General features: G+C 46.1%; 1 protein-coding gene across 5 annotated transcripts in view; it reads right to left on the reverse strand.

The window, feature by feature from the left end:
• LOC120895357 (calcium/calmodulin-dependent protein kinase kinase 1) overlaps window positions 1-15,405 on the reverse strand; it is an 85,283-nt gene that overhangs the window by 51,195 nt on the left and 18,683 nt on the right. Inside the window, exon 3 of one of the 5 annotated variants that reach the window (XM_040298652.1) lies at window positions 815-896. The exons of the other annotated variants lie outside the window; for them this stretch is intronic. The gene's annotated coding sequence lies outside the window, so the exon portion shown is untranslated. The remainder of the gene's footprint in view (window positions 1-814; window positions 897-15,405) is intronic. 5 annotated transcript variants of the gene reach the window in all.

A 15,405-nucleotide genomic window follows, 5' to 3' on the forward strand; every position in this document is an offset into this window, starting at 1 on the left:
GTTACAGACAACCCACCTACCCACCCACCCACCACAGTTGCTCTTTTCGCTTGCTCCCACCATTTGCTTCCATTGCAACTGTGCGCGGCGCTTTTCTCCCTCGGTGCGCCCTGCAGTGCGTCGAGAGTGATGAGTGGCGTAGATGCGCGCAAGCGACATGGCGTTTGTGTCACCGAAATGGCCATCGTTTTGATGTACTCGCCATTGGAAATGAGAGTGGCACTACGCAAAAAGGGGTAAGCAATTTTCGAAACGTTTTCCCTTTTTGCTTGCGTCGGTTGGGGAGGGCATGTATACCCACACGGCACTCCATGACATGGGTTTAATGAAATTGCAGCGTGGCGAGCGCATTCAACATTGTTGATTCGCTCCTGTTACTTGCAGCAATCCTATTAAAGTTGGAAAATTGAAGAGAAGTTCACTCATGGAAAAATAAGCCAACGGTGCAGAGTTCACCTGACAACGTGGTTTTTTTTGTCACGTTTAGTTGTAAAGGTCAGCTTCGCGAGGGATTGACATAAAGGCAGTGCACTTTACGTTCAAATTAAGCTCCAGCAACGCCCAAACGAACAAGGTTTCAGACGTTATTCGCTTCCAACTTTTCATAGATTCTGTCTACCCAACCCAAGCTGTTGCTATTGCAATGGCGCTTCCAACGTTCAACAATTTCTGGAAGCATAAGGGCACTTCAATTTCAATCAAGCCTTACTCAACTCTTTCACAAGGCGTCCCCCTAACATGCATAATCTGTTGAACAGTGTCTTTAACAAAATCAATCACTCCACAGTAGAAACAGTAGCCCAACGTCTATCACCTTCAATGTCCAGGCATTTCCTTCTTCCCGAGGATAACGGGGTTCAGACCCAACCCATCGACGATTCTCTCGCATCAATTACCTGGAATGAAAAAGAGATACAAACAAAAGGGAAGGTTTAGTTTTATCATTGATCGTTTGATGGCATAGGATTTTCGTTGGGAAGATGGTTTGAAGATTGAAAACATTAAACCGCCTTTTCCTCTTCTTCTTGTACGTCAAAAAGGGAAAGAGCCAAATCCAAATATTCCATCGTTCAATGATTTTCCAACAAAAAAAATTCGATATTTCCCTAACGTCTCATATTATCGAACCTGTTTAAGGCGGGTAAGGCGTATTTTCCCAGAACGAAGCAGCACCGATCCAAAATGTTTAGGGATGATAGCAACATCCCAAGAATTTCATTTAAACAATCATATTTAACCGGATTGCTGCCGTTGTTGGTGGTGGTGCTGCTGCTACTGCTGTTGTTTTGTAATGCGCCAAAGGAGCAGGAAAAGCAGGATACAATTTTCCGTTCGCAACTTCAATTCAACTTCAAATCCAAAGCGTGCTGTACAAATCCAACCAGCGATGGGAGCAGTGAGCGGCAGATGCTTACAAATTTCCGACGAATCTTGCTCCACGAAATGCTCCCGGGCAGTGTGGCAGACGACCAAACCATTCATAACGCTGTGCTCTCTGTGCGTAGATTGCGTTCGCACGTTCCGCTGAAAACAAAAATCCCATATCTGGAATAGCTGGAATGAATTTTCTCTAAGTGTACCATCAACCGTTTGGATAAATGGTGATACAAATTGGGCTAAACTAAGCGCGCCCCAATTCCTCATAAAATGGTGTCGCGATGTTGTTGTGTACGTGCTCGATCGGTTGGAAAACAGATTGTTGAGAGCATGAAAAGCTGTTCAATTCCTGTGTGGGCTCCATTTTTTTAAAGAATGTTTGGAAATTTGTTACATTTACATATTTTTTTAAACGTTAGTTTTTAAACCGTTCTGCTGGAAGCAAACTACCATCGTTTTTTTAGTGCAACTTGCCATCCTGCTGCCCCAAACCACGATGCTTGATGGATGTAAATATTTGGAAACACAGGAAGAGTCGGATGCCTTACCAAATATTTATGCTACTCTCCCGTGCCGCCCATTGGTGCTGAGCGGCTTCCAATTTTTCGACTCACCGACTCTTTGCGCTCCACATAAAAAGCTATCAAACAAACACTAAACCAACGCAGCAGCAACAACAAAAGTCTACATAAAAACCACACAACCAACGACGAGACGATGTTCCGCACCGCCGACAAACGACAACACAACATGTACTCCCATCGATAACGTACACGTATTCTACTGCTTTGCCTCCCGCCGACGGTTTTTCCCCCACCGTAATCATCACAATCCGGCCACCGGTAAACAGCCGCGACAATGGAACCAATCTTCTGCCGACCGAAGACCCCGGGAGACGATTTGTTGACAGACCTGAAATCTGGTCCCAAAATTGTCGCGCAAAAAATCGATCGGCAGTGAATCCCATCGCGCGGGTGTTCAAAATATGTTCCATAACGATGCTCAAAAAAAAAAACATCAATTCGCAGACAGGGACCTGTTTGTGTCGTTCGAACAGTCCCAGGGGAGCGTGAGAACGCGCATTACAATAACAATTGTTGAGTTTTGACAGTGAGGCTGCACCACCGGTTTGTCAATCCTTTCAATCAGTGCCTTTCAAACGTTCAAACGATCGTTCTAACGACGAGTGCGAGTACGTTGAGCATTGTGTGCTTTAAATCTTTAAATTACAGCGTTAGACCGATACAAAACCACAGTCATTACACGAACAAAACAGCACAGGAAACGGGAGTGGCAAGTTGAGTTTGCTTCCCCGCCCCAGCGCACCAAACGAGCCCGGGAATCGTCAGCGGGTAATTACGGCGAAAATACGAAAAAGTACCTCAAGCCGACGCCAACATAATTATCTCTTGTTTTGCACCGCGGAGCCCCCGGGGTTTGTGCCTCTTCCTCCTCGGAGCAGGTCGCGTCGTGTTGGTTTTATTACGATTTCTTATTTCCGGCCCGAGTTTCACGGCTCAACGGCTTCATATCCTTTTTCCCTTTTGGAGGATTTTGTTTTCACTTTTCCTTTCTCTCTCCCTCTCTCTCTCCCTCTCTCTCTCCCTCTCTCTCTTTTTCGTCCACTCTCGCTCTGCTTGCGATTCTGCCGCGCAAGGAAGTTCGTCCGGCTGGCTAGCAGAATGGAGAAAAAGTTAACAGAGTGTCAATTACTGGTTGTGAATTGTTTGCTTTTATAATTTTCCGTTCCGTCAGCTTCAGTTCGTAATGACTGGGGGTGCTGCGGCAAAACTGCAGCAAATTATGTTGTTTTATCACTCCGCTTAAAGCAGCTAAAATTTTGCTCCCCTTTTTGCATTGCCTTTGGGCAGGGGCGTTGGTACTAGAACATGAACAGAAAGTGCATTAAGCAACTATCAGGTTTATTTCATATTTCAATATATATTTCACTGTTTGCCACATGGCTGCACAAAGGTAAGGAGAGTTTGAAAACGAACAAGGTGGATGTGGAGTTGAACATATGCAGCGCGCGTAACAGAGGATCTCTGTGTCCTATTGCTGTGCGACGAGAAGGAACAAGTAATGGGGGATGAGAACGTAGGATAAGGGCTGGTACATATATGGGGATAGACGAGAGCAAGGATGGTGAAACAACACAGTGGAGAAGAAGTGATCCAACGAAAGAAGATTGGGCAATGTATCGGCGGAATTCAAGGGACAACAAATCGAATAGACGACATCTTTCGTCGCAAGAAGGAAGTGAAGAAGAGCTAACCCCGAGGACTTTGCGTGCAGCGAACCTTGTAAAGGACCTCCACACTCTCACGATATGGTCTTCGATATTGATACTAGCCAAAGACCACCGAACAGTATTCGAGTAGAGAGCGGACCAGAAAACAGAATAAAGTCTTAAGGCATAGAGGGTCAGTGAAAACACATGCGACACGTTTCAGTACTCCAAGCGTTTTAAGGGCCCTGTAGATCAGGGAGTCAGTATGATTAGTGAATGTAGGACCTACATCCAGCCAAACACCAAGCTCCTTAACGACCTCGTCACGGTTTACAGGGACATCATCTATGGTATACGGATAGATGATTGTTGTACGGGAACGAGTGAACGAGATGACATTACATTTACTAGGACTGAGAAGAAGCCTGTTTTGAAGCACAGAGCAATCACCGGGAGAGGAAATAGGATAAAACATTTTGATGTCGTCGGAATAGCACAGAAAATATTCATTAGGTAGAACAGAACTGACATAATTAATGAAAAGGATAAATAACAGTCGACTTAGGATAATCCCTTCAGGTACACCCGTCTTAGAGAGGATTGGAGAAGAAAAGGAGGAGTTCAACTTGACACAATAGGAGCGATTACGGAGGTATGGACGAAACCAAAAGGTAATTGAGAAATGGATGTCGAGTTGCTATAGTTTATACGCAGATTTGAAGTCTGTATCGACGAAATCGAGTGATTTCTTGTTAATTTCTATTCAAAACCTTGTGCCATGGTATGAACCATAACAGGTGTTATGATAGAGTAGCGAAACCACCATCATGCAACATCTATCCCCGCTTCACTCCGGACGAGAAACCCTGCAAATTGCATGCATTACGTTGAGCGTCCTTTTTGACCCATCCCGCCGTGAATCGCACGGCTGCATTCCACAGGCATAATCATGTGTGTTGGTTTTGTGTAATGAGTCTTGCGCATCTTGGGGAAGCGTCCGTACACAGAACAGCCAACCAGCTGACGCGATTGCCTCCGCCCGCAGGGTTCTGTATGCAAAAGCGCTTAAGCATTATTATTAACCCCGAGAACCGATCGGAAGTGGGAGTCCCGGGCATTGGCAAATGATTGAACATTGCCCGCAACATGCGTTATTTACATAAATGCGACGGGAAGCATGGGCCCCCGGGGGAGGCCGGCCTCCGCCACAGCACTCCTGTATCTTATCGCGCACGGTTATGTTTCCGAGCGCGTAACACGTAAAACAATCAGCCGAGCGCGAGCGCGTGCGCGCGCATACGTAGCCGCGGCTCCGGTTTGCTGTATCTGCTATCGAAACGTACATCTTGTCTACGCACAGAAAACAACATCGTTCCAATGTTACCGGCCTGTCTTAGTTCTCACTCTTTGGCTCCATCTCTGACCGTTCATTCGCGTGCCCTCACTCTCTATCCTCAGTCCCCAGCAACAACATCCTTGCTTTGCTGTAAGTACGCGACGGTTCCCAAGCCTACAGCAACAGACACACACACACAGCGCGCGCCTACCAAAAGCAGAGCAGCGGTGCTCGAAATGTGCATATAAAAGCAGGTTATTGCTGCTAGCTGCTTGCGGCGTGTAACGACGGAAATTCCCAGCATTTTCTACTACACCACCTTTTCTTGGTGCTAATATATTCCGAACCAATTGGTCAGTGTGCGCGCCAAGTGGTAAGTGGGGAAGAGGGGGAAAAAAGGCACAACCGCGTGCGCCCCATGGGTGAACGGTGCTCCGGTGCGTGTTTTATGCGTTTGACCCGCGTCGACTCGCGTCGGATACGATAGGTTTGGAGTGAAAAATGTGTGGAAAGCGTCGTGTTTTTTTTCTCTGTACCCTTCCTGCCACTTCTTATCTCCAACATTCCGGCGTGCCCGGTTTGCCGAAACGGCTCCTACTTACGGAGTTAAGCGATTGGTGTGTTTACTTGAACTTTTCACGTCCTAAAGAAACAACCTGTCCAGGAACAAGGGCGCAAAGCACTTCATGAGTACAATGGTGAGAGAAGGGCCAAAACGTCGGGGGCATAATCCGAAAAGGCGATCATTAGAAGCATGTTTTGGTAACGGAAACATACAGCCAAGGAAAGCATTGATATTGTTATCTCCAAGTAAAGAAAACATAAACTTAAACGTGTTACTGTAAGCTTTAAAGAAGCAGAAATAAAAATGAGGACGGACAGCCCCAACAAAACGAACTCCCAGGTGGAATGAAGTCGCACAGAACCAACTAACTGCAACGAAAGGTCATAGAGAGCGGTAAAGTAGTGACTCGCCCCCGTTAGGGCCCCACCCATCGTTACCCGTTAATCCACTCCTCAAGCTCAACTTTCACATCAATTGAGTAAGTGTACGACGGTTTTGACGGTCGTTGCGCGCACAAAAAGGGTAGAGGCACACTCTTAAGAACTTCGCTCCTCCTTGCTTTAACACACTCAAACCGACACGATATTCGCGTGCCATCCCGGATCCAGGTTCGTTGTCGTCGTCGTCGCAATGTGACAGACAGCTTGCTAGTACCAAAGTGTACTTTCGAAAGGGGAACTGCACTTCCTTCCTTATTTTTTCTTTTCTTTTCCGCTTCCTGACACGAAACTGTGCCCGTTCAAAGAGGATAAGAAAATATATGCCTCATATATCAAACAAGCTTAGCAGCACGGTGCAGTGTAGCAGCGAGCGGTGTAGGGCGCTGGGTCACCTGACACCAGAAGGAAAGCGGAGATACTACTACCGGCAGCTGTGTCCCACCGAAGAGGAAGGCGAAATAAAAACACGGTCGCAAACGGAGAAAACTGTAACTTCTGTGTCCTTTGCCGCTGGCGGAGCGGCGTTCCGTTCATTTCCGCCCCATTTGCTGACAGAGCGAACGATGGATGGGGGGTGTCTTTAGAGGGCGACATTGCATTTCGAGATGATATGCGAGTCGTTCGTAATGTCTTCTGCTGGAAGAATCGTTCCATCGCGTCGGTAGCTGCTCGGCAGTGACCCAGAGATTCCAAAGGGAGGGGTGCGAAAAAAAGCACATGGAAATAATAAATGAATATAAGTAAATCAAACAAAAACGTTCTTTCCTAACTTCTACCAAAGCGTACATAAGGAAATGACACACGCGGTCAGCATTACAAAGCACAGTAGAACCCTCGGCCGATTGCGAGCTGTCGCAGCGAGATTTGTGTGGCAGCTTTCCGTTCCAAAAGGCCCGGGGACTCTATCTCCTGCTCTAAGGTCGGCAGGGTCAGCTGGCAAAGGCGCCCACCCCACCATCCATCGGTTCTCGGTCGGTCTTGCCAGAAACGCGCTGACCCAATTCCACCGTTGGCGGTGGACCGTTTGGAAGTGACCTTCATGTCCTGGACAAGGTACACCACCACTTTTACCCGGAGAAACGCAAACAAAATGAATGGGTTTGCGGTACGGGCACGTACATTTGGGGCACGATATAATAGAACTCCAATCGGAACGATCAAACAATCAATTGAATCGCAATAAAACGGTGAACAGCCCCATTCCAGGAAAGGGATATTTTTTTACGAACGATTCTAGATCCGATAGGGGTTATATGTCAGAAGATTCTGGCAGTAGCTTTGTATCTGTTTAAAAGCGTGCCACTAGTATCGATAAAAGCGGACAATACACACACACCAACTTCCAAACAGTATCAACTTGTGTTAAAATTTAATCAACCCATCCCGACAACCCGCCGACGGTTGCTCACCCCCTCTCGAGGCAGTGTGGTTAATTAATTTTACAAATTTCTTACTAATCATCAGCCTCGGTTGAAAAAGCAACCACCACCCTTGCTCTCCCCCAATTTCCATCCGGGGATACGTATTATCACGAAGGGGTACGGAATAAATTACACCTCCTATCTGGCGCTTCGTCGTACATTATTCACGTTTGAATTATTAACGAACGATGTTAATAGCACACGGGGCACCGTCACCCTGTCGGCAAAGGTGTGGGACGGCGGTGGGAAGCTTGAATGGTGAAAAAGATCCTCGGGCACGTAGTTTCCTCGCGCTTAGTAGGGGTGCGCGGGGCAAAATGGGCACCTTCTATTTAAGCATTATTTCACTACAAAGATACATTCCAACGCTCAAAATGTATTCATTAGAGTGTTCTATGAACACCATGTAAGTTTTAGAAGCCTTGAATAGCGAAGAAAAAAGCAAAATAAGATTTACTAGCATATTGATGTAATTTTTGCCACTTCGAACATAATATTTAACCAGTGTACAGAGAGATGCGTGGAAGTTTTACATGGAATATTTACAAAGATATGATATTTCTATACAATTTGTCTGAAGAAAGTAAGGCAATCGAATGAGCATTTTTACTAATATAACAAAAAATACTAAAATGCTTCACGTGGGGCAAAATGGGCAGTTACGCTTGGGCCAAAATGGTCAGATGCTTTTAACATATGGCGCTTCGTGAGGCTATGGTGTTGTATTTGTCCCCACAATAATGGTAGCTGGCACAGCTTCAAAAGATTCGATTTTGTAGATTGAAACGTGTAAAAACTCTTATAATTTTGATAACATATTTTTGGAAGCATTTTAAGGGCTTTGCTGAACATGTGTTAAGTTATGTTCATGTGTTTAAGATATTTTCAGACCATGTGGCAATTATAATTCATAGATAAATGGTAGAGGCATGTAATAATGTAAGAATAATTTGTTTTTTTTTTTTTCGTGGCATATTGAAAGGAATATTCAATAAACTGCTTAACATGTCCATTTTGCCCCGCTTTCCCCTAAACTCCTCTTCGTACAACAAAAATTGTGCTGCTCTCAGCTTCGCCTTTATGCCAACGGAGGGAAGCAATAGAACAAAACGAGATTTTTTGTAAACATTATTTTTCAACCCGCATGCATGGGACATCGAATTGAACATGACGCCTTGAAGGGTTTAGCCTTCTTTTTTCATGGTACGACACACAACAACAACAAAAAACGGACAATCCTTTTTTGTGCTTTTTAATTTCCAAAGGTCGCATCAAAATGAGAAAAAGGCCCCAGGAGGAGCGCGTGGCTGCGCGAAGAAAATGGGGGACCATCACAAACGCGTCGGTTGTTTGGCCTTTCGGCAAGCTTTCCGACCCGATACCGCGAACAGGTCAGGGGTTAGGTGTTTTTTTTACACGAATTGAGGTTTTTTTTTGAATTTTGATTTTTAAGGGTTTTTTTGGGACAATCAAAGAAACACGAAAACATCGCCGAAAAGGAAACAAACTTGAATTTGCGCGTTTTGTCTGGGTAATACATCGTGAACGTCAACACTGTATGTGGGTTGTGTGTCTGGGTGTGGGACGTGTTGATGGCGATAAGGACCGATCAAACGCCGGCAACCATCTCTCGCTCCCCTCGCAGGGGATGATGATGATGATGATGATGTCCCATCTGCCAATTTGGGACTCAGTTTTACAACGCACCCTCACACATACACATACAAATAGACCTCTTTTGCAACTGGTCCCCATCCAACAGGAGTAAGAACACGAAATCATTAGGCGCCATCATCAAACGGTTTTATTAAATTAAACCAGAGAGCGCAGTCAAGCGCAAAAGTTTTGTCGGATGTGCGCGCTTGCACCCGCCGGTGAGCGTGGTGGCTAGTGGGCGGGTGTTTATGCCCCCCCCCCTGTGGGGGAGGACAGTTAACGGACAGCGCGCAAAGGAATGCGCGCGTTGTGGATGGAACACTGCACGCAAAAGTTACATCGTTTGACAGTTTTAAACGACGCGGCGATGGGCTCACCGGGGACCAGTGCCAGACAGTGCTTTTAATGCCATCCCGCCTCTGGGATGGTAAAACAACTGCGACGCAGCCTGCCAGCACTGCTACGATGCCTCTGATAGGACCGGAATTCCGTCTTGTGATTCGTAAATTATACTTCACTGTGGGAAAGTTTTGCGGGAAGGTTTCGTTGTGTTTCGTGTCGCTCGAAATTACTCGGATGGACTGCAGTGGCACTGTGACAATGAATGCATGCAAACCAAGCTGCCCCGATAAGGATTCTTCAATGGATCATTGTTTGTTAAGGTGATAGGACAAGGCTAGGATGTTCGGAACTTTGGAAATAAAAAAGACAGATTTGATTCTTCATCTTGCGACTCGTAAAACTTTCCCCGGAATAGTAGTGTTAGCCAGCGGGGTTTAAATGTTTGTTTTGCGTAATTTAAGAAAACTGAACACGGTACAAATTTAAACAAAGTTTACTAAATTTAGTACGCCTGGCACTAGTGGATTTATTTATTGTCTAGAGTTTATTAGATGGTTTTACATTGAACTTGCGATGCGATAAGATCGCGACTAAAGCTATTGTAAAGCTGTAAAACATGTGCAATGAACGACTAACTCACCAATGTGAGAAAAACGATTCGGTCACAATAAATTAAGAGTGACAATATTGTAGAGGTGTTGTGGACAACATAAATTGTTGTATCGGCGGCCATAGGCTAAACAAAACAGTCGCAAAGGGAACAAATAAGACAAAAGCAACTTGGAGAGTGAACCGCATGCTGCCCTCTTGTACTAATACTTACGGCTTAACCTCCCCATAACGATCGCGCGAGAAAGGGATTTTAATCTTTTTCTATTTAACCTCCATCAATCTAGGCAATCTTTAGCACATTTATTTTTATTTTTTTATGTTACCTACTAGCCTTGCGTCGCCTATTTGCGTCATGTAAACTCACGAATCGGTGCACAAAGCACTCAACACATACCCAGGCACTGGAGTACCTTTTGTGGGAGAATAAAATATTCGTAAAAAATACACACACACACACAGCCCCAGAAAAGAGCATTCCAGCAAAACGCTACGAACGGCAAAGGTTTATAGATTAAACAAACCCAAAACGGAAGACAACGGCGGCGACGGAGGGGGGCCCGTTAAAAAGACAATCTTTCCTTGGGCAATGTAACCGGCGCGAACATATCGTTACATCGGCCATTATCGTCAATATTATTACATCTGCCTGGTGCCGGGGTTCACTGTCAACCGAAACCAGTTTGCCCCCGCGGCCCGCGTGCACGATATTCCGCCCAGCAATTGTCGAGCGCAGATCCTCACCTCAGTCCCCATATGTTCCTTGTCATAAGCAGCGGCCCCGCGGTGTTTCCCGTTCACGACGATCGTTCGACTCCTGTGCCGTACGTTTGCATTACATTACTCCCCCAGTTGGCGGAGCAGTTTGCCCCCCCCCCCCCTTCTACCGGTTGTGTTAAGGGGCCCACAATAGAGAACAGTATTGTCACGTTATTACGCGTTAGGGAGCATGAGAGAGGGGAAAGAAAATTGGTGGAGTGGGTTTTGGTAACAGAAATTGATTATGAACATAGCGCGTAGCCATTTATAGCTCGTCGATTGCAACTTGTTGCAGAATATTTCCAATGTTTCCACCACCACCACTACCACTTTTTGGGCTTGTGTGAGTGTGTTGGAATGAGAATTTGAATGAGAAAAGCAGGCAAAATGGAGCTCTTTTTTGTTATCTACATAGGTGTTTGATAAAACTTTACTTTAGCTTTCTGCTCTTTCTGTGGCAAAAAAAATGTCACACTCACACACAATCAGCTTGAAGTACATCGAACTTTCGTTAGCGAGTGAGTGAGTTTAATCGTATTATAACTGGCGCACACACAGACAGCTTTTAGCACACCCTAACGAGCGATAAAATGTTATGTTTCCTCAGGCCCAATTCTCTCTCTCTCTCTCTCTCTCTCTCTCTCTCTCTCTCTTTCATTCTCCTTCTCCTCCTCCCACACAAACAGCCACCCGGGTAGATAGACAACATGCATACGACATGGCTGAACCGAACCGTAACCGATAGGCGAGGCCTCTTTAATTGGCATCAAATGTCAAACCCGGTGGCGGTGCAGCTACGTTATTGTCAAATCGGGTCCGCGCGTACGTTGTTGCCAGCATAAATCATAGCAGGCTTCAAAACGGTTGGCAGTTTTTTTTTTGCTCTCGCGTTCGCGTTCTTTGAGAGAGCTTTTCTCCCGCCCGGCTCGTTTGGCAGGGTAGGAGGAGGACGCAAAAGTACGCCAACCCGACGAAAAGCTTATCAGCAAAAAAAGCATTAAAATTTCAGCGACGTCCGATCCAGCGCACCAGTGCAACCATAATAATCATGTTTTGGTGTGTAGCATTTGTGCTGTGCTCTTATTTTTAGCAGCCATCAAAAGCAGACAAAATACAGCCTCTCGTAGCATGCGTAAGATCATGGGGAGCATCGCAGCATTTACTGTGCCCGCCCTGGAAGCCACGTCACTTGCCAGTGCTCATATAAGCCTGACAGCGGATCATTTCCTCGAGCGGATGTGTGTGTGTGTGTCGATGTATTTCTAACCACATGAACAAGACATGAAACGAGCGGTATGCTGTTACATCGCCCAACAAACACACAATACTTTAACCACCGCTCCAGCGTTGGCAAACATCTTATGATGTGTCTTTGGAGTATTTTGTCCTTCCTCCACTCCTTCCCTCCCCCCTTCCTATGCAACGTCATTTGATGGTACTTAATCCGAATTTGGTGCTGTGCTTTCTTGTTTCTTTCAATCCAGGCAAAAAGCACCTCACGGTCAGGGGCTTCCCATTTGGCAAGCAAATAAACCAAAGCCTTTCAGTGCTGATTTGCATTCTTTGCCAGTGTCAGGAAGGAGAAAAAGAAGAAGAAAACACGCATACCGGCAACACTTCACGAGAGGGAAATTTATTTCCCTCCGTCAAACGTTAAACAGCTCCCTGAATATCCTTCCTTCTTGAACTTTCACCTCTGTCTCTAGCAACAGCCGCGCAGCAAATAAAGCGGGCAAAATTTGCTTCACCAGCAAACAGGACATAATTATTCAACCAGTTCACAACCGCAGATCGTTTCAACCGATCCCCACCCCCTTCCCCCCCTCCCCCATTCGGTTAGGTTTCCGGGGGCTGCGGGTTAAAATTTGATTGCAGCATAAACCGCAAAACCCTGGGCAAACCTGCTCGAAATGAAACCGTCCCAAGCCGCGCGCCGGCTTCATCAGCGACCGCTCTCTGTGTGCTTATCCGTTTCAAAGCCCATAATGGAAGGGTAAGATTTAGTTTTGCTTCCGGATTTCCGGCTCCCTCTTTCATGGGCACGAAAGTGGAGCGACGGTTGGCACTCTTATTATTGTGGTTTGCTCATTTCAAAGAAGAAACTAATTTGTGCCTAATGTGGGTTATAGGAAGGAGCAATAGCATTTTCAAACAACACTTGCAAGAAGCTCACCAGACACCCCCATGTTTGGTAGTTTTTGTTTGTGTGGATGAAAGGAAATTAAAAGGCTTTTTGTACACTCCGGGTAACGAGTCCCAGCTGAGCCGCCAGTTTAACGCTTGCTGCGCTGCCGCTATTGCCGTGATTGTTAATTGAATGGATTCCCATTTCCTGTCGTGGATAAAATCGGAACATTTGCTTCCGCCAATCATTAGCAGCATAGCATTGCCCGCTTGGACTGAGACCGCTTTACGGGAGCGAAAGGGCAATAAGCCTCTTTAGAGGACGCGAAGAGACAAAACAAAATAAACGCGAAAGGATGTTTGTATCTAACGATAGAGTAGAGCAAGGTTCAAGATTAAAGGTGCGGGTGCGATTATTCCAAAGGTTCAAACTACTGATGGGAAAAATGAAGTTTTTATTGGAATCGATAGCTATCGGAATCGGCTTCGGAATCAGAATTGGCTCCAGAATTGGTTCCGGAATCAAAATCGACTCTGAAATCAGAATCGACTTCGAAACGGAGTCGGTTTCGGCATTTTTATAAGAAAAGGCGTTTGAGTCAAATGATGCTACGTATTGATAGCCGCAAAGAATCAAAATATACACTTTTGAACGATCCATTCTCATGAAGATTCCCGAATTGATTTCGCTTCTGAAACTGATTCTCATTCCGGAGCGAATTCCATTTCTGGATTCAATTCTGATTACGTTACGGGGGCAAATTGCGATTCCCAAGTCAATTCCTATTCCAGGGCCGATTCTAATCCCGAAAGTCAACTCCAGAAACGGCTCCGGAGTCAACTTTGGAAACGACTTCGGAATCGACTCCGGAAACGATTCCGGAATCGACTCCAGAATCGACTCCGATATCGACTCCGGAATCGGCTCCAGCATCAACTCCAGAATCGGAATCGATTCCAGCATCGGAATCGGCTCCGGAATTAATACCGAGCACGGTATCGGAATAGGGTAGGTCCGATTCCGAATTCCCACTACTAGTTCAAACACTGACCCGGGATACAAAAAACTACTAGCTTTAGCATTCCTTTCCTAGATTATGAATCAAATCCTTACCATTATCCCACCTTGATCGATCAGGATTGTACTGCAGGTGCCCAAAGCGTGACGCAAAAAATTACGCAAAACAATCCACCAGCGCCACGTGGAGAAACGTAGAAAGTGAAATCATTCGATTGGCTTTTATTTGCGCACCGATTACCGTTCTATCAATCGCACTGCTGCTTGGTCATTTATGTTCTGCAGCATCGTAGCATTGCTTCCAAAGCACAGATTTCCTATTCAACCAAATATAATAGAACAACAACAAAAAAGCTGTAGGAATGTAATCAAGGAAAGCGCAGTTTTCCTTCCTACAACAAACTGTTCCACATTGTGCCTCCCACCGCTCAGGCCACGCTGGCCATCGCATTTTCTAACTTATTTGATGGTTCCGCGCACCAATTCAACACGGTCGCGAAGCAAAATTGTCTTCACAAACCCGCTCAAGCGTAATGCCGCTCGTTAACAAAGCATAACAAAGGGCAGCCCCGGCCCAGTCGCGGTGTCCGCCCTGCGATACCATTCCACACACCCCCACCAACCAACCACCCACACCACGCTATCTCTCAACGTTACTGTTACTGTCATTCGTCTAGTTTCGCTTTTTTTCTGCAATCTTTATTTCTCAATGCTTCCGGTTTAATTTGTGTGTTCACCCTCGCTTAAAGATTTCATCAACTTCCTTTTCACGGGGTAATCAAAACAAGGCAACAACAAAAAAACTGGGGAAAGGAAAGCAGCCAAACAGAATAATGCCGGAACCGTAACCGAACATGACCCGGGCCCTAGCGATAGCACGGCACCGGCCGACCAGCCTGGCAGGAAGTCGAATCGATAATCTATTTTTAGCACCACCTCGGGCATTGCATCATCTTTCTTCTTGTCCTGCAGCAGCAGCAGCAGCAGGTGCCCCAGTCTGCTTGATGGGGGTGGTAGTGGTGATGACGCCTTCGTACTACCGCTGACACTTGCCGCCGCCACTGTGTGTTCCGGGACGACCGGGGTGGATAAAGGTCCTTACTTTCTCGTCCTGCTCGACGCTACACGCCTAAAGCTTTCCTTTTCCTTTGCTCGCAACCGCGTACAGCGTGCGCTTTGAAGTTTCGCCAGTCTGTCGGTAGTGCTGTGTCCCTTTCTTTGGCCGCTTCCAGAGAATTGGGTTGCGCTTTACCTTTGAACTGTCAATCGCTTCCGCTAATCTGACAGACAGACAGTCATTGGGTGCAAACACAACCAGTTTCCGAGATTCGGTTACCGAAATTACTCCCTAACAAAACAATCACCCCACTTTAGGTGTGTGCGTGTGTTCCATCGTGCCTACAACGCTGGCGGAAGGGCATGCTTGGCCCTGATTTGCCGGCAAATCGACTAGACATCATCGAAGCAGACAATGGCGAAGGGAAGGGTAAATTATTGAGCTACTCTAAGCCAACCCAAGCCTCACCTT

The sequence above is a fragment of the Anopheles arabiensis genome, chromosome 2 (genome assembly GCF_016920715.1).
Source record: "Anopheles arabiensis isolate DONGOLA chromosome 2, AaraD3, whole genome shotgun sequence".
NCBI classification, from domain to species: domain Eukaryota; kingdom Metazoa; phylum Arthropoda; class Insecta; order Diptera; family Culicidae; genus Anopheles; species Anopheles arabiensis.